General features: G+C 41.8%; 1 protein-coding gene and 1 long non-coding RNA gene across 3 annotated transcripts in view; both read right to left on the bottom strand.

Moving 5' to 3' along the window:
• Window positions 1-20,010, bottom strand: part of LOC127935585 (protein S100-A14) — a 102,655-nt gene that overhangs the window by 28,679 nt on the left and 53,966 nt on the right. The gene's annotated exons all lie outside the window — the stretch shown is intronic.
• On the bottom strand, window positions 923-3,615 carry LOC127935587 (uncharacterized). Its single transcript, XR_008148126.1, has 3 exons — window positions 3,297-3,615; window positions 3,060-3,174; window positions 923-1,600 (listed from the first exon to the last, which is right to left on the bottom strand). It is a non-coding gene; the product is annotated as an uncharacterized LOC127935587 (long non-coding RNA).

Consider the following 20,010-nt stretch of genomic DNA (forward strand, 5'->3'; position numbering starts at 1 on the left):
GATTAAAATGCACCACCTGATCTATACCTCCAGTCTCTGGCTGTATCTGATACAACACTTCAGAAACCCTTTCCAAAACCCTATATGGGCCCTTAAACCGTTTCTGCAATTTTGGACTCACCCCTTTCTTCCTGGCCTTATTCTTTAACCATACCAACTCCCCCACTGAATAATACTGAAACTTGGCTTTAAAGTCAAAATACCGCTTTTGATGTTCTGAGGCTCTAGCCTGATGACTTTTCACTGCCCCCACTACTGTGGCAAGACTTTCAGCTACCCCCTTCACATACTCATTCACAGTTGCAAATCGCTCTTGTCCATCTACATCCATCATGATGTCAATCGGTAAAACCATCTCCTGACCAAACAAAACTTTATATGGGGTAAAGCCAGTACTGGAATGAACACTACTTCTATAGGCCATCATCACATAAGGCAAAAGGACATCCCAATTCTGTTGATTGTCATCAATATAGAAAGACAACATAGACAGCAATGTACGATTAAACCTCTCAATCATTCCATCTGACTGAGATTGATATGGAGTTGTCCTGGTCTTATTAATGCCTAGCAACCGACACAATTCCAGTATCATTCCAGTATTGTTGTGCCTCAAACCAAATTTCCCCTGACTGATGAGCAAATAGAAGCAATGTAGACCCCAAAGGACCTTCACAGACTTTTGGCTGGGACATCTATCTAGCTGCACTTCATTTTTGCCAATCGATTATGGATTGAATGTGATTGTCATCTTCTGCTTTAAAGAGGCAGACTTCTAGCAGAACCAATTAAGAAATAATTAATATTTGTACTCAATACGTTAAAATATCTGAATAAAAAAAACCTGTATGTAAGAATTGTTGTTTTTGTTTAATTTGTACTTGTTTGATTTGACACTTCCATCAGTTAGTGATAAGCACAGTGATTATGGATTTTTTATTCAAGAATAGACTTATTTTTAATATTTGTACTTCCATTGAACGTTTAAATATACATTTTGCATAAATTCTAATACTTTAAAAGAATAAAGTACATGACGATATTTAGCAAATTCTGACAAGCTATGGAACAACTAACATTCAACATTTCTATACCACTGCATGAGCCCATGCATGAAAAAAACCATTGTGGAATGATACAAGCTTACAGTGTAAGTGACTGCGTGTACATAACATTAACCCATTACTTAATGTACTATATCTTATAGCAAAGTATCAAAAAATAGCAACATGATCAACAAGCATCATGTACAAAGCAATCCGAAAAAGAAAAAAACTTGTAAGCTGGATTTGAACAAAGCATTGGTCCTAAGTGCAGCAACGACATTTAATAAAAGTGTATATCACTGTGTAACAAATGTAACATGTACATGTGTCTAAAAATTACACATGGCCAAAACCATAATTGCTAGTGCCAATGCACATCATCAAATCCTTGTTGAAGGACTGGAAACTGTTGTAGTGCCCTGGTAGCCGGAGAACACAGAAGCAGGTAGAGGATTTTGGGAGATCACTTTTCACAATTTCCACAGCCATATTTGCTTCCATCTGCTCCCATCCGACCCAGAACTTCAGAAGGTTTTTTAAGTCCTTGCTGGATGCTGAAATAACAGAAGTTATAGAATTTCACCCTAAAATTATAATTCTCTTATTGTTTACTCCTTCAGAAAACCAAACTGTTGTCTTTCCCTTGTGATATTTGTGATTAGATTCATATAATGGAATTTCAGAGGGTTTAAAGATGGGGTAACACTTTATAATAACTTTAATAAATCCTTAATAAGCATTATATAATGATCAAATCATGAGAACATACTCGCATTGCTATAAATACGAGATGTGCTTGTTAAAGGGATCGTTCACCCCTAAATTCATACTGTTCTTATAAGCCCTTGAACTAAACTGCTTTATTCCTATGGATTAGTTTTATGGTCGCTATAAACTTTTTGAAGCATCTAATTGATAGTTGCATAGTTGTCAACAGAGGGACAGATATCTTTCAGATTTCATCATAAAGATCTTAATTTGTGTTTCGAATATGAACTGCAGTTTTATGGGTGTGGAACGACATGAGGGTGAGTAATGACCGAATTTTACACTAAAATTCTTAAATCTACAAATGTCATTAAACTCCAGTTCATATATAAAGTAATGCACTTTTTTACATTTACAAATGTACAAATGCAAAAAAGGAATTTTGTAGCTATGAGTGATCTGGATGTTCAAGAGAAAATTTAAGAATATAAGAATGAACAGTCACACTTTATGTTAGGTGTCTTAAACTACTTGCGTCAAAAAATATTACGTACAATGTACTTATTGTGTTCATCTTCTATTGCAAACACACTATCTGCTATTGAGGTGGGATACGGGTAAGGTTAGGGACAGGTTTGCTGGTATGGGTAGCTTTAAGGGTTGGTAAAGGAGTCTAATCTTAACTAACCACCCTTTACACAAGTATTGTTACATTAGCGTTAAGTCCAACACACACAAAGGTAGTAAATGATTAATAATAAACATTTACAAATTAAGTATTTTCAACTTTATATCGGGCACAGCAAAAACAATAATTTAATGATTGGTAAAAAAAAAAAAAAAAACAATATACACGACAACAAAAGATTAGCAAACATATTAAATTAATGACCTTATAGGCTGTGATTATGAATTAATATGTTATTTAAATTGCATAATCATAAATTCAAAGTTTAATGACATTTGTAAGCACTTCGATTTACAGTAAATAATCTGTTAATCTTTATGTAACTAGTTCATAAGCAATCATTCACAAGCACATTATCTCACATAGCTATGTGAATATACTGTACAGTATATTAAAGGGGTCCTATTATGCTTTTACACTTTTTCGACTTTAGTTAGTGTGTAATGATGCTGTTTGAGCATAAAAAAAGCCTTGCCTCCGCTCACCTGCTAGCCATTATTAGCATTGAGAAAAAATGAGACATGGAAGACTAGCTTCTTACATTAGGCTTTTTACACTTGTACTTCAACTGCTGTTTAAAAAAAAACTCTGTAAGACAATGTTGACAATGCATATACCTGTCTCAATGAACTGCTTTAAATACCCTGTGATTCGTTCCTTTATATCAGCTGAGTATTCTTCATCTTCTTCATCATCACTCTCTCTAGGACAGGAGATATGTGAAAGCAGCATCTAAACAAGAAACAGAATGAGTCTATAATCAGTCATGTATTCATGTTTGCCAAAAAATGGCTATTGATATCATGTTTAAGGGAAAACCATTTGTAGTCCTCTTATCGAGAAGAAAGCCTTACCTCAAGAGTGCATGTGTCCTCCAATTCCTTGGGGAAGAATACCACATCCTTCCTCTCAGTTAGAAGAGGCCAAACAAAAGTGTCTTTCAGTCCTCGTTTGAGTTGCTTGATTTGGCGTACTCTTCTTCACACAGTGGAAGAAGAATGTAATAAACAATTACATAATGGCAAAGCTGGGCACATCATCAATTATGAGCTGCTGCATCGAAGATGTTTACATTCATAAATGAAAAGACTCAGGATTCTACATAACATACATTAAATAGCTCGGAAGAAAATATCATATATAAACAATCTAAACAGTAAACGAGTAAAAATCGATTATTATACCTGTGTAACAGTGCCATTAGAAGCATAATACATTTCCATCTATTCAAGTAAAATTAGTTGCAAAATATAATTGAAATTGAAAGGGCACTTTCCATCGTTACAGATACTATCCACAAATGTTAATTACCGCATGTGACAGCAGATGTTCGTAAAGCCACCTTCTATTTTCTTCTGTTGGACCAGGAAGATCCCAAGACTAACAAAGTTCCAAGACTTTAACTAGACTTGTCCTCATTCAATGGAGACTCTCCACTAAGCTAAAAATAAAAATATTTTTAACACACATACACACACATACATACCAGCAACAGCATTACATTCCAAATAGGTAAAACCATTTTCCAAACCATTTTCAAATATATATATATATATATATATATATATATATATATATATATACACACACACACACACACACACACACACACACACACACACACACACCAAGTTGATGGTCTCTCACATGTCAACATCTGGCCAGTCCTCCAATTGCAAAGTGGCAGTATCTTGAGAACCTTGAAGTAGAACATGAACTAAAGCTCTGCTGAGCCCTGCAAGACATGGGCCTCCATGCAGAAGAGAATGACCTAGCATTCTCCCCGCTACTAGGAAGAGGTCACTTTCAATGAGGAATTGTGAGGATGAGGGCACCAAGTTGTCTGGCTGTCCCTCAAAGAGGCAAGTAACTTTCTGTCTCCTGTTAATTCAATTGCAAATCAGCTTTAGTAAATCCCATCAAAATAATTAATTCAAAATGTACATTTTCCAGCGCAACTAATTAACTGCATACCCAAGTTCAAACTGAAACCATACTTCAGTTTTTCAAGAACTGTAGAAAAAAAAGTGTCTGGTGACTCCATGACTAACTGCAGCATCCCCTAAAATTAATGAACATACAGTAATTAAAGCTGACATCATGGACACACTATATGAGCTGCATATTTTATAGCATACACAGTTTCATTGTCTCTAGGCTGTACCTTCAAGTTGAGATTTAACAGGACAGGCCCACTCTACATTTCTTTGCTTGTAGAAGTTGATCAGTTGCCTTTCCTGTTCTTCAGCACATGTTCTCAAGTCCATACACATTCAAAGAGGTTTCCCTGTCTCATGCAGTCTGAGAATTTCCCTTCTGTACAAAGCCATAGCTACTTTTGGATCCGGATGGGTTTTCCAATCTGGTAAAAAAAAATAAACAATCATGCAAAATCAAAAGAGCTTTGTTGCACATCAACCAAAGTGTATATTTCTGTTAAGATTTTTTTCCATCTCTACTTGTTTACCATAAATTCAAGATGGACTATAAAAATAAAGAATTATTTAGAATGTCATCAATAGAACAATGACAAAAACAGTCACAACATCCTCTTTTGCACTGTAAAAAAAAAGGCAAAATAAGAAGCAATTCAATTACCGGTACCATTATCCACGTATAAAAACTCCGCAGTGTCACTCACTTCATTATCCATACATGACAACTCAGTTGTGTTGTTATTTTAGTCATCCATAGTTCTAAAATTTAGGAAAGTGGGAAAAATACAATTAAAATGCTGCTTCTAATATGAGGTAAAGAGTACTGTACTTTTATAAATCTTTTTCTGTTTACGCCAAAAGTAATACTGTTTGGCATGCACACCTTTCCCCACATTCACTGGCATGAACTTCCAAGATGTCAAGGGGCCTTTCTTCTTGACAAATAGGACAGCAAGCCTATAATATAGAATAACCAACCATTTCTTAAAAACTTTTTTGCCTCAACTACAGGATTTGACCAACTACATTTAGCAAGAAATGCAAGTATACCGAGAGAATTTACATGTTCATTGCTCTTTTTCTCACTTTCCACATCTTGTTGCTCATGCAGAGTTTCATCTCCATCTTCGACCACAACAACATCGGGACAAGTCTTAATGTGATTTGTGAGGATCTGAAGTGGGTACAGTATTTTGCATTTTTTGCAAATTGCTTTAGGCATATCTCGAAATTCTTCTGATGATGGTGGCAAGGGAGTGACATCGAGCTCATCTTGTAGTGGAGCTATATAGATGACAGAATTCTCCCGTTTTGGAGGTTTTGATAAGCCTGCCAGTGTACCTACAGTCTGCAGGTGCCACAAGTGAGAGCTTCCAGCTTCCCCAACCCCCTAAAAGTATAAATATATATGGCACATATATATATATATATATATATATATATATATATATATATATATATATATATATATGGCATGCACCAATATGAAAATTCTGGGCGATATTTAGTCACAGCTGGCCAAGTCAAAGTATAGACTGCATTCTATTGAACAAATTAGGGATTTAATGGATTGAAAGATACAGTATATTGGACAAAAGTTTAATCAAAAGCAAGTCTTTAGGAACAACTAAAAAATAATTTTGGAAGTCATCAGAGACTACGGAAAAGTACTGTACATAAAACAATGAATGCCAGCTTTTATCAAGGTCAAAGGACTGCATACTAAATATTATGTTTTCAGTTTGTTATTTGCCTAATAAATGACAATATTATTGTCAACATAGTTTTAAACAAGTTTTGACAGATTCCTAAAATATTTGTTTTCTCTATGGCAGGTGGTCTAATAAATTTGTACTATATCATAGTGTACTATAGCACTATGTGGGGTGTAACGGTACATTTAATTGGCCCGAACCATCAAGGTATGTACGTCACGGTTCAGTGCATAGTCAGATGATGAATACAGCCTGTCACAGGCGATCCACACTCTAATTCAGAAGGAACAGCACATGATAATGCAACGCTGTTTACGAACCAGTAGCCACCACAACAGAACAAATAGCAGAAGAAAACTAACAGACAATCTATGTTTACGTGTAATCTTGCAGCCAGTGCTTCAACCATGGAAAAATATCAATAAAAGCACAGGGTTTTTCCTGGGTCAAAATTGGTCTTCGGTGGTGGCTGACCGACATGGTCATCCACACACAGCAAAGAGTACCCTAGGACCCACATGATCCGCAAGTCCAATATTGACAATAAATGTTAAATTTAAAACAAATACAAAGAAACAGTTTTTTTTTTATCCTATTCATGAAAAAACTATCACTGTCATCTTTTCTTGCCCTACCAGTATATCAGCACAGTACTGTTCTCTTTGTGTGTATGCATGTATGTATGTGTGTGTAATTAATAACTAATTATTTAAACAGCTAGGCCAACCAATTACATAAGGCAGTAAATATTACCTGCTGCCTTATAAAGAAGCCAACCACCAGTTACCTCACCAAGTTTTGGATACAATTCCATGAGTTTATCACATAACTGTTAAAAAAAAGAAAAACAGAAAAGAAACATAACTATTAAAGATAACAGGATTAATTAATCTATCTTATATCGCTAATCTATATGACCATTCACAAAAATAAATAAGTGAACAGGTTCTATTTGACAGGAAGTGTAATGGCACATTACCTCCTGATGAGTCATACTCTCATACTCTGCGTCCCAGTCCTGCCTGTGTATGGCGCAGTTGATCTGGGCCACTAGGGGACCGCTCACATTGGGCTGGCAGCAGATGGAACATGTCATGACCTGAAATTATTTAGGTTAAATGGGCACAGGACATGGTCCAGTGAAACATCGTTTTTCTCTACGACTTGAGAACAATCCAGGAAAGGACCTGTTTTAAAAATTGTAACATGGAGGTCAGAACAGACCTACGATTCATAATAGGCGAGGATTGTTTTATACAGTTTCTACTGACCAGGTCATTTCTGTTTGGACAGGAGATGGCCCCAGAGTTTGGCCTCTAACACGAGATGATCTGACAAACCAAACAACAACAAAAATCACAATGTATTTGTTGCCATTTAATAATAAAAAAAGCAATACCTGTTTATACCCTGACTAGTAGAAGACCCATCCGCTCTCGTGTCAAAAGTGACAAAAGGTGCCATGCTGATCTCAGGACTTCATTGTCTCCCTTGTGAAACAAACACAGCATGGATGGAAGATGGAAAATATCTTTAAAAATATTGCGTCAACATAGAAATAAAATTATTAATGTAGATACAGAACTGTCTTTCTGAAAAGCATTGATTGGTCGGGTTTCCGACCACTTTTGATATCAAAACTGACCGCCACAAATGGATTTTCCAAAAGGCTTGACTTCATTAAATAAACATGACCACTGCACGTTTCAAAATCAAAACCCAGAGCAGGTGTTTTTCATCACTGTATTTCAGAAGGAAACCGACTGCGTTTAGAAAATGTTTGATTTCATTTTCATTTCATTTTGCCTTGATAAGGCAGTGTTTGTGAGCTCAGAGCTGCCGTTACCGGAGAAACCTCTCTCCCGCTATTAAAGCAGGTCCTGAAGGCAGAATATGAATTCGCGGAGTGCCACCAAGAATAGAGTGTAAGGCTGCGGGAAACACTGTGACATTGGTTCTACCATCTACTTAGGCCTACGATGCTTTTGAGAAATGAAGCCCTTACCTGGACATAGCAGTGACAAGTCCTATTTAATTAAAAGACGGAGATTAACTGATATACTGGTAGAAAAGTATCTCGTCAGTAAAAACGCTCCTGTGATTAGAAGTACATCTCCAGCACGTGTGTTCTTTTACTGTCTATGGTTCAGATCAGGATTGCCAGGTTTTCAAAACAAATCCTGCCCACTTGCTTCCCAAAACTAGCCCAATCATGTTTCCAGGAGGGCAGCGTGTGCTCAGCTGCTGTCGAATCACAACACAGGAACCGCTGGTACAATCAGAACTCATTACGTATTTCTGAAGGAGGGACTTTATAGAACAAGGAAGACATCAGCCTGTTTTTAGGACAGTGAAAACAGCGGTATACAGATAAGTGAATTGTGTGAAAAATACTGTTTTCTTTTTTTTTACATGCGAAACATGAACACATGTTATATTGCACAATGTAAACACAATCAAAGCTTCAAAAAAAGCACGAACAACAGGACCTTTAAGGGGTCTGATCAAATACAAATGCATTTCTCATCCCTTATGTTACATTAAATGCAGGTCAAATTTGGCACCTCATTTTGGTGGATCCCCCTCCTCCAGGGATAGCGTTTCCGTATGGCAGACAGATATGTGCCGTGAAATTTATTTATATTATTTATATTTATTTAAATGTATATTTTAAATGTATATTTACAAATATTTAACCAATAATAAGTATTTAAAGGAGCTTGTAAAACTTTGTTACGCCATTGGATCCTCAAGCTCTAGCGAAACCTTGTCACTTCACCCCGCCTTCACTCAGATTGACACGCGCACAGCCTGAAGGTGACAGATCTCTTATTCGCAAAGCAAGGGTAAACAAATAACTGTTTGAATAATACAGCATTTTCTTTACTAAAACACTAAGCCCCCCCCCCACCTCCCCCCGTATTTTAGTAGAGTGAGCCATGAAACTTGTCAACAACCATCAGACATCATATTGTGTGTATTTCTGTTTCCAAAAATACTCCTTCCGGTTTGTCACAAGTTTCGGAAAGTTTTTTTCGAGTATGGCTCTGTGTAACGTTAGATGGAGCGGAATTTCCTTATATGGGTCCTGAGGGCACGTTTGCCGGAAGAGCGCGCGCTCCCGTATAGCAGAGCAGAGAGAGGCTTTGCACAGACAATCACTGATCAGAGCGAGCAACTGGCGCTCGTGATTCTTTAGCTCCGCCCACACGTCACGCCTCCAGGCGCTCGTGTTTTTCCGGGAAAAATCGGTACAGACTATCTTTCTCTTATGAATATAATAAAACTAAATACTTTTTGGAGTTATGAAGGATGCAGTACTACTCTATAGGTACTCAAGATTAACATGATATTGAGTGAAAACGAGGATTTCACCCCCCCTTTAAAAGGTGTGCAAATTATATATTTTTGTGACAATGCAACAATTACCCGATTAGTCAAGTCAAGTGACAGTTCTGTCAGCTGTCCCGATCGAAATGCGAGTGAGTCTTGAGTGCAGCAGGTTATGGGATTAGAACATCCTGAAAACAATTTCACCTCATGATTTGAGTAGTTTTTTTTGTAAAGTTATAGGATGATTGGGGTAATTTTGTAGGTTAGGCCTAGTGCATCTGCATAGAAAATAATAAACAAAGTACAAGCATATATAAATGCAACAGAAAGAAAAAAAACCATGTGAAATAAAGCAGTGTTTTTGGTTTTACAGGTAAATTAACTGTATTAAGTTACAGACATTGAATAATCAAATGTAAAATAACACTATACACTGTATATATTAAATATGATTCATATAATTAATACAGTTTATCTTTAGCAACAAAAGTGTTTTTTTTTTCTCTCTTTCTCTTTTGTTGTTTGATTTACTTTGGTGACACAAACAGCTGCAGGTATATTGGGTTGCTGTGCCTTTAAGACGAATGCATCTAATACTGGTAATGGCACACATCCATTTTCTTTCTTTGACTGTAGTTTATGGGGAGACTTGTTGAGACAACACTTTGACTTATTTTTTCGAGCACATTGTATTTTTTTTATTTTATTTTTTTTGGAACACAAATAGATAAAGACAAGGGAATTCGGTGTGCACGAACTTCACGTGCTGTCTGCGACTGCGTGGCTCTGTGCGCCAACAGACAAACCCTTCTACATTTGGATGTTAAACATACATATATAGCCTACTATAGGCAGTATTGAGGGCAAAATAGGCTACAGCATATTTCGTTCTGTATTGACAGGGATTTTTGTTTAAGCAGAATTTGATGAGAATTTGATGCCATTGCAGATACCATAGAGAGTAAAAGAAACACTAGGCATGAAAAGCATGCTGTTTTTGCATCCCTGATATCTACAATTAGCCTTTCGCCGAGCCCCGCCCCCCTTAGCTACTGTTGCTACTTCCAACAAACAAATGGTCAAACACGACCAGCGCAACAAATTGCAATGACGCAGCGGTTCTCAATGGGCTAGCATATCTCCGCCATCTTGGATTTCCGGTCTTGCCAGTGTGTGCAAAGATACTTCCGTTTGCGCTAAACGTCAGTGCAGAGAACTGGAGAAATCCAAATATTACCTTCTATATCTTTACAGGATTTATAATATCACTTCAAATGCAAATATGATATACACTATTATTACTATACAATAAATGTTAACTGAGCCTGTTTGGGTCTGGTAAATGAATTAATTACACTAAGGGCCGTTTCATAGTCAACGCATCTGTACGCATACGCGTCCCCGAGGCTACGCATCGTTACCATAGACAGTAAAAGAAATGGACACAGCGACCCCATTGGAACTCAATTGAGACAAGTGAAGCCCATTTTTAGCGTTTTTTAGCACTTCCGTTTATGACGCGCAGACTCAAACGAAGCTTGACGACGTCAGCAACCTGTCTGACGGATGTAAATCTTCTAAGTGGCTGTGCGTGCAAACTGCCATCGTTAATCTTGCAGAGACGGCGAGCTTGAGCGGGGAGTTCTTTGGCGTGAGTGAGCAGGAGTAAGTATTCGGATTAATTATTTTGTATAGTATTTTAAAATGTAACGCCAGTACGCCATATTAAGTTAATTGCCTGTGAGCTTCTCCTCCTGTCTGTACGGTAATGCGACAGAGAGTCGAGTGGTTATGATGCAATCGTTAGCCTATTTTTTACAAAAACTGTTTTATACGGGGCCATAACGTAACATAGAAGGTAATGGAGCCCTTTATACATTGTCATGTATCTTTAGAAATAAATAATGGACATACAGAGTCTTTAAATGCCTCAGATGTAAAGTTATTCGCTGTCAAAGTGACGCCAAAATGAATGGGAGTCAATGGGAATGCTAACGCAAGTGAAGTTCTGCTAAAAGATGGCAGCCCCCATTGAACTCATGGTGTGTATCACAGCAACAGAATGTATTTTTATCTTACCAATTATGTAAATGTACAAATTACTTATTTCTTGAAAATATTTGTAATACATTGATTTTTTTAAATGAAATATTTACCTCGTGAGACGTGGGCTGCGATTTATCCCCATAAGTATCCATTTCTCAATTGTGCACATCAGTCTGTTTCATCATTATTTTCACAACATATTTTATTATTTTACACAGTTAACTAATAGTAATGACTAATTTTCATATTTGTTTTATCTGATAATTAATGCAAAAGAATAGCAAAATACATGAGCTGCTCATAGTAAAATAATGATTTATGCTGCCGATCTTTCAGAAAACAAATAAACATTGATAAAAACACACATGAATGCAGCTATCTTTTATTTAATGCAAACTTGACATAATTACATTACGTTTAGTTGTACAGTTACAGTTATAAATTGTTATCAAATAAAGTTAATGACGTGCTTTATCAGAAATCTCTCTGCATCTCGTTTGACAGTCAGAAACCTTGATCTTACATAACAGTCAGAACAAAACAATAGGTTACTGTCGTAACCCCGGTTCTCTGAAACATCGAGTGGAGAGATCCACCTATGGGAAGGGCATCCGTACCTGACCTCTGCAGAAGCATCCAATTGCACCAAGTCTGGCTAGACAGACAGAAGCGCGCAGCCAATGCCAGGTAAGGGCCCGCCCCCTTACCTAGGGGTATAATAATGGCTGCAGCGCTGCTATTCCCCAGTTAAGTATATTCGCTTCTCGTGTGGCAAGCGGGGCAAAGCTGGTGGATCTCTCCACTCGATGTTTCAGAGAACCGGGGTTACGACAGTAACCTATTGTTCTCTTTCATCATCTCGTGTTCGAGATCCACCTATAGGAGAGACATGGACAGCTCCCTGATTGCCCAATACACTCACAGTGAGGTTCTGAAAGCCAGAGAAGGACGGTCGCCCCAGAGAGGCGGTGCCTGACACGTCCCATACTCATGAACCTGCAATACTGATGCACAGTCGTGACTGCTGTGCATATGCAGCACATGAAAAAATGTTAGCATCACACACATGATAACCAATGTGCATATAAATACACCCAGAAAAAGGAATGTAAAAACATGCTAGTGACAGGGATGTGCATGGCCAGCCGGCCCATTCACTCCTTCTTCACCTCTTCCAGCGGGGTTGCAGGGAAGGGCTAAGAGGACCCCACCCCTAAAACCGAATGTGCTACCGAGATGCTGGTGACAACCAGCCAGTAATAACGCACAAAGCTATAAGGAGAAGACCAAATGGCAGCGGAGCAGATGTCCTTTAGCGACGCTCCCTGGTGGCTGCATTCCCTTTGATTCATAAGCCAAAGCTATAGCATTCACAAGCCAATGTGAGAGGCGTTGCTTAGAAATAGGATTCCCTCCATGAGTGGATGCCCATGAAATAAAGAGCTGGTCGCTCTTCCGGAAAGCACTAGTCCTGTTCATATATGTCCGTAAAGCACGGACGGGACACAGAGCATTTAGCCTCTCATCCTCCGGGGAGGAAAAAGGTGGAGGGTCAAAAGCGGACAGCTCCAACACCTCTGAAGTGAACGCAGGGAAGCACTTCGGCATGAAGGCCGGATTAGGCTTAAGGGAAACCATATCTCCACTAAGAGAAAATTTAGTGCACGAGGGATGAACCGAAAGTGCATGTAGCTCACTGACACGTTTGGCTGATGCCAAGGCCAAGAGCAAAGCTGTCTTGAAGGACAGCAGCTTTAGGGAAATACTTCCAAGAGGTTTAAAAGGATACTGAGACAGAGCCTCCAACACCATGGAGAGGTCCCACTCAGGCACCCTTCATAAATCTGCGGATTAGATGATGTTGCCCGACTGTTGAGCCCTCAAAGCCCACATGAAAGGCCGAAATCGCAGCCAAGTAGACCTTAATTGTGGAAAAAGACCTGCCTTTTTCCAAGAGGTCTTGGAGGAAACACAAAATATCAGGAACTGAGCACTGATAAGATGTGAGACCACGCCCATCAAACCACCCTTCGAACACTTGCCACTTACTGCCATACAAGAATCGCATAGAAACGGCCCTGGCATTCTGTATAGTAGCAATCACACGCGGCGAAAGCCCCAGTGCGCTTAGGTTCGTCCTCTCACGGGCCACGCCCAAAGAGCCACCCTGTTCCGGGTGTGGGTGATAAATCTCCCCGTTTGCTTGGGACAAAAGATCTGTGCCGGGGGGGGAGGCGCCACGGCTCGGCATATAACAGAGGGATTATCTCCGCCAGCCATGGTGCTTTGGGCCACCTGGGTGCTATCAGAATGAGAGACAGGCGCTGCTCTCTCACCCTGGCCAGTGTAGGAATTATCAGGCACAGGGGAGGAAAGGCATACAGCACCACTCTGGGCCACGGGTGGGCCAGTGCATCTACCCCGAGGGGTGCGTCCACGTCCTTTAGCGAGAAGAAAACAGGACAATGGTAGTTTTCGCGCGAGGCGAATAGATCTACGGTTGCCTGTCCAAATCTCATCCATAACATATCCACTATCTGCGGGTGAAGGCGCCAATCTCCGTAGATTGGGTTTCCCCTTGATAGAAGATCCGCGCCTCTGTTTAGAAGGCCGGGAACATGAGTCGCGCGTAACGACAGGAAAACATGTCCACTCCATACTAGAAGCTTGTAAGCTAGAGCGTGAAGTTTCGACGAGCGCATGCCGCCCTGACGGTTGATATAAGCCACTGTCGTGGTATTGTTGCAGCGTACAAGCACATGATGTCCCTGCAGGCGAGGCAGAAAATGATTCAGAGCTTTCCATACGGCCATAAGCTCTAAATAATTTATGTGCGCTGAACGTAGTCTGCTCGGCCACAGACCGTTCACCGTTCTGCCCTCCTGGGTGGGGCCCCAGCCTGTTAAGGACGCATCTGTCGTCACAACTTTCCGCATCATAACTGTCCCCAGAGGGGTTCCATGTGCGTAAAAGTCTGCGCTCTTCCAGTGGCGCAAGGCTGCCGAGCAGGCGCGCGTCACTATTACAGAGCGGCAAAGATCGCGCGTCGGGCTGAAATGTAGTAACAAAATCCATTTCATGAACGCTCTCATTCTCAGGAGTCCCAGCGGTACAACCTGGATTGATGAAGCCATAAGACCCTGCAGCCTGAGGCATGTGCGATATTGTACTTTCGCCCCCTCTCTGAACTGTGACAGACAGTTCATTAGAGAGAGAACGCGCTCTTGAGAGAGACGCGCTCGCATGGAGACTGAGTTCAACTCCAAACCCAGGAAAATGACATTCTGACTGGGTGTAAAATTGCTCTTGCTCACATTCACTCTGAACCCGAGAGATGTGATGTGCGTGAGCACACGGCAGGTGTCCTGCAACACTTTCTCTTTCGATTCGGCTATGATTAGCCAATCGTCTATGTATGTCAGAATCCTCATACCTGACATTCTCATGGGTGCTAAACCCGCCTCCGCACACAGACAGAAACACCGGGGGCTTAGACTGAGCCCAAACGGCAGAACTGTGAATTCGTAACATTTGCCTTGGTAGGCGAAACGAAGAAACTTCCTGTGTGGCGGATAAATGCTTATATGGAAGAAAGCATCTTTCAGGTCGACCGATGTGAACCAGTCGTTCTGTTTTATGGCACGGGCGAGCGAGCCATGAGTCAGCATTCTGAAATTGTATTTCCTCAAATGTTTGTTTAACACACGAAGGTCCAGAATAGGGCGGAGAGCGCCGTCCTTTTTTGGGACCAGGAAATAACGAGAATAAAATCCCTGATTCATCAGAGTGAGGGGCACCACCTGAATCGCTCCCTTGTTTAGGAGGGAGGATATTTCCTCTTTCAGAATGTGTAAGGTGTTCTCTTCTGTGTGTGAAGAGAGAACGCCGTTGAAATGCGGGGGTTTCATTGCAAACTGCAGTCTGTATCCCTGCAATATAGTACGCATCACCCACTCGGGAGCCGAAACAGTTTGCCAAGCCCATTCGTGATTCGCAAGTGTTCCCACCCGAGCTGCAGCGGGGCTGTGTAAGCCCAGCTGGTTTATTTGTGATGCAATGGCGCCATCTAGTGGACACACCAGGGGCAACATGCAGGGGTTCAGACAGATTTCCTCTCTCCGCGGGGAGATGGACTCTCTCTGCGGAGAGAGATCCTCTCTCTAAAACGAATTCATTTGATTCGTTTGTTTTAATGTGTTTTTTGTTTTTCTGTGTGTTTTGTGTTGGGGAAACACTGGGGCCGAAGCCTTTATTGGTTGGGTGAGGGGAACAGAGTGTATGCGGTGTGGTGACACTGCTTTTGCACTTTTCCTCACAACAGACCCCCTGAACGTGAGGGGGGAACACACACCGTTCATTAAACACATGGGCTGGGCAGCCTCGAACGGAGAGGAATCGATCCATCCGCGGGAGACCCTGCGTCTTTTGAACGGGGGTCCTGGGACAGGGAGAGAGTCCGAAGGGCTCGTGGCCCATGAACGCGGACTCGATGCCTCCATCAATCGAACATCAGGCAGGCCGCTTACGTTTCGAGTCGATGGGGGTAGGGTTAGATGGTCCTCCAGCCGCGGCCGCGGCGGGAGTCGATTTTTCCCCCTAGGAAGACATAACTTGAAGGCCTCGTCCTCCTTCTTTTTGTAGTCACACCGTTGTTGCATCAATGCGACGGCGGGGCCGAAGAGAGCCCGATCGGGCTCCATCAATGCGCCCGCGATGCGCCGCTTCTCACTGTCAGGAAGGCCTGACAGGTTAAGCCAGAGCGCGCGCTCTCCCACCACAGAAAGCGCCATAGAGCGCCCGCAGGCTTGGACGGCCTGCCGAGCATTACGAAGGACGAGGTCGTTCACCGTGAGGATCTCCTTCCACAAGTGTAGAGAAGGAGTTAGCTTTTTTAGCTGTTGCACTAATTCGTCCAACATCTCCGCCTGGTAAGCGGAGAGGAGAGACGAGACGTTCAGGGCCCTGACAGCCAAGGCCGAGGACTTGTATGCGGCCTGGTGAACTGAGGCAGAAAAACGGTCCAGCTTGTTGGGCAAGACCGGCTTAGGGGGAGCGAGCAGCCCGCCCTGAGCGGGGTTAAGGTGCCTGGCGATGGAAGGCTCGATAACAGGGGGGTCGCCCATACCATGAGCTCCCATATCCTTTACTTCAAGGCCCGAAAGGCCGTGTTTGAAGCTGAGCGGTTCGCTCCAGTTGTGCCTCATATGCTTAGTGCACGCTGGAGGACGGGGAAGAGTTGTTTCCCTGGACCGGGAGGAGAACACTTTTCCGTCGTAAATATCCCTCTCCTGGTCGGTGGCGCTCTGTGGAGAAGGCCACTCAATGTTGAGGCGAGCTTATATGGAGCGGCCGCTCGCTCGCACTTCCAGGAGGATGGACTGAGGCTGCTAGCCTGGGGAACGCCAGAGGGCGGGATGGCATCCCCGTCCTCTGAGACCCCGAGAAGGGCCGCATCATCCTCATCGCCGGAACCGGCCGGTTCGTCGGCGAGCATGAGGTTGCCCGCGAAGATGTCCTCTTCGGGGAATGCGGGATTGGGCTGGTCAGCCCAAACAAGTGAGGAGGCGCCCCGGGAGTCCCCCGGTAGCGCGTCGTCGTCATCGTGTCCCAGATCTGTAAAACATTTTTGGGCAGCATAAGGCAATGACTGCAATTTTCCGCGTTCTCCAAGGCTTCTTGAGCGTGTTTAAGGCCCAAGCAAACCACGCAGAACGGGTGAAGGTCCTTAGCAGCGATGAGTGCTCCACACGCAGCAGGCCCGTGATAGGCTATTCCCCGGAGAAGCGTTATGTATAGAAAGCGACATACCGGAGAAGAAATCGGAAAAATCCGTGGCGGGCAGCCGTGGGAGCAGGTGAAAACGACGAGAGAGCGGCGGCCCTGAATGCAGAACACAGCAGAAAAAGCTGAGAAGACGACAGTCACATCTGGCGGAGGCTGATCAATTGATATGTCCTCCTGAAGACACGAAGGTGAGCATCGTAATCCAACCGAACTGTGTCAATGCAGAGATCGCGAGAAGCGAATGTCAACTGGGGAATAGCAGCGCTGCAGCCATTATTATACCCCTAGGTAAGGGGGCGGGCCCTTACCTGGCATTGGCTGCACGCTTCTGTCTGTCTAGCCAGACTTGGTGCAATTGGATGCTTCTGCAGAGGTCAGGTACGGATGCCCTTCCCATAGGTGGATCTCGAACACGAGATGATGAAAGAGAATCAGCTCTTCGAAAATGAAAAGTATCGCATATTTGAGTGGTTTGTGTTTGAAAGAAATCCCTTCTTGATGAATCTTGATGAATTTCCACACAGAGGTACGTAATTTTTTTTTTATATCACTATCCGCTGTTAAATTTGAAAATCATTAATTATATACATCTAGCCAAGTTTCGCATGTTATTTTCCCTTACAGTAAATGCGAGCGTGACAAGACTGGAAGTATGCACACACTCGCGTCGCTGAAGCTCACCGGCGACATCTTGTGCACCTAGCCCATTCCAGTTCTCGCGCCCCACTGCTCTGCATATATTGCACGTCTCTCTTTTTTTAACACACGTGATTTGGATAATCAGCTCGTTAGAAGTAAGCTCCGTGCATGAACTGTGTTCTTATTGTTCATTGCTCCCTACTCCCTTAGCAGGTGAAATTTGCTGTTTACTTCACTTCGGATCATTCATTCACTGATTTGTGCTGCGCAGCTTCTTTACACATGGACGACATCATATACCTCTGTAAATAAATACAATTTAAATTCATGTCTCGCACATTTCAATGCACTTATATTCAATGCACAGTTCAAATAGAACAAACCTCTGAAGCGCTAAGAGAAACAGTTATTGTCATGGTGTTAAGAACATAACTGCTATGTGTTTATTATTGGAATCTTTTCTGGGAGCATCCTAGGCTTTTCGCGCTGATGACCTGCTGCACCCCTGCATAGTCGACGTAGTGGAACTTCTATCGTACCTCAAAGTGATGATGTTATCAACCATTTCCTTGTATCGTGCATGCTGCGTATCACTGATATGAAATAACCTTCACAAATAACCTGCCTGATTTATCTCAACTGCTATGTGTGGCCAAAAATAAATGACCGAAATAACTGGCAACATGGGCACTATTTTCTCTAATAGGAGAAGCTGTTGCCCCCATCAAACTGAAAAAGATCAGACTAAATAGATATATTATACAATGGTTAATTATTACTGACAAATGGCAGGACCATTTTTATCAAGGCAATCTCTATAATGTCCTTAATGCCCTCATGGGATCCTCTTACAGCATTTGTAACATTTCCTCCAGTGAGATGTATTCATTTTATATACATCAAAACAAACTATATCTATACACTGAACAAAATTATGAATGCAGCACTTTCGTTTTTGCCCCAATTTTTCATGAGCTGAAATTAAAGATCTAAGGCTTTTTCTGTGTACACAAAAGGCCTATTTCTATTAAATATTGTTCACAAATCTGTCTAAATCTGTGTTAGTGAGCATTTTCCTTTGCCAAGATAATCCATCCTCACAGGTGCAGCATATCAAGATGCTCATTAGACCACATGATTATTGCACAGGTGTGCCTTAAGGCAGGCGTACACAGTGCGATTTTTGCTGTCGTTTGAGTTCGCATGTGATTTTTTTTCAATCGTGTGGAAATCGCGTATGCTCGTATGGTCACGGCTCCTATCATTTGCGATGAATTACGAGCCGAGCAGAGTGGCTTACAAGCACTTCCCGACCTCCCAATCATTTTTAAACATGTCTAAAAAGTTTGCGAGCTATCGGTGAGCTATTCGGGACATTGGTGCGGTTGAACGAGCCGATTTGTTGATTTATCTGAAGTTGACCAATCATGAACTAGGAAAACCACAGAAGAAGAAAGACGAAGACGGCAGTGCCACAGCAAATTTGGATTGACCAGGAGGATAAACTCACTGAAGTCTGACAGGAACAGCGAGCGCTGTATGATGTTTTTTTAGCAACGTGTGCCATGCTTTTTAGTTCTCTATCTCGCTCTCTCTATCACACACGCATATGTAGTTTACAGGGACTCTCCATAGACGTAACGGTATTCTATACTGTATATCCCCATATACTACCTCTCTCCATCACGGAAAATGCATGTTTAACATTTTTATTAAACACCGTATAGTATATTTTAAAGCCATTTGGTTTACGAGGGCACAGGAATTGTTTAAGGCGGGCGTACATGGTGCGAATTCGGATGGTCGGAAGATCGTATGTCCACGCACACGGCACGAGTGAGTTTATCTGAAAATCGTATGGACGAGATGATATACGACACAATTTTACAACCCGCAAATTCCAGAAGCAATCACACGAAGTTGATAGACACGTTCGACTTGAAGCACCGCTGCACGCACAGATGGATCACTGTATGACATTAAAGTAACGCGAGAGCGATAAGAGAGCACACATATCCAATGCATTTGAATCGCTCTCGCGGTACTTTGATGTCATACAGGTGATAATTCTGTGCAGCGCTGCTTCAAGTTGAGTGTGCCTAATATAACTGCTC

Source organism: Carassius gibelio, chromosome A19 (genome assembly GCF_023724105.1).
Source record: "Carassius gibelio isolate Cgi1373 ecotype wild population from Czech Republic chromosome A19, carGib1.2-hapl.c, whole genome shotgun sequence".
Classification (NCBI taxonomy): Eukaryota; Metazoa; Chordata; class Actinopteri; order Cypriniformes; family Cyprinidae; genus Carassius; species Carassius gibelio.